Below are 394 nucleotides of genomic sequence, written 5' to 3'. Positions count from 1 at the left end.
TTATCCTCCTGAGACCCTGTGACCTCATATGAGGACATTATATTTTGGTGTATTTCTCTGAGACTATACATGCCACAGTTTTAAGTCTGGATGTCCTGTACAGAGCACATTCAGGGCTTTTCAAAGATACTAAATGTTTGGATGTTTCACTATGGCCACTCTCTCTCCTTGGTCTTCAGATATGTCTGATATTAATTTAGTGACACTCTTATGGAAATATGATAATATTTTGTAATTATCATTTAAATCTGTCTCATTTTTAAACTGTCTGTCATAAATCAACATCTCAGGAAAATGTTATGGGGTTTCAAATCAAAATATGACTTTCTGTTACGAAACAGGATGTTGATTTCATACATGTCCTCATATGAGGACACTGGGACTAAAAGCATGT

This window comes from Sinocyclocheilus anshuiensis, unplaced genomic scaffold (assembly GCF_001515605.1).
Source record: "Sinocyclocheilus anshuiensis isolate Anshui unplaced genomic scaffold, SAMN03320099.WGS_v1.1 scaffold299, whole genome shotgun sequence".
Taxonomy (NCBI): domain Eukaryota; kingdom Metazoa; phylum Chordata; class Actinopteri; order Cypriniformes; family Cyprinidae; genus Sinocyclocheilus; species Sinocyclocheilus anshuiensis.
This window is presented reverse-complemented; position numbering follows the sequence as displayed.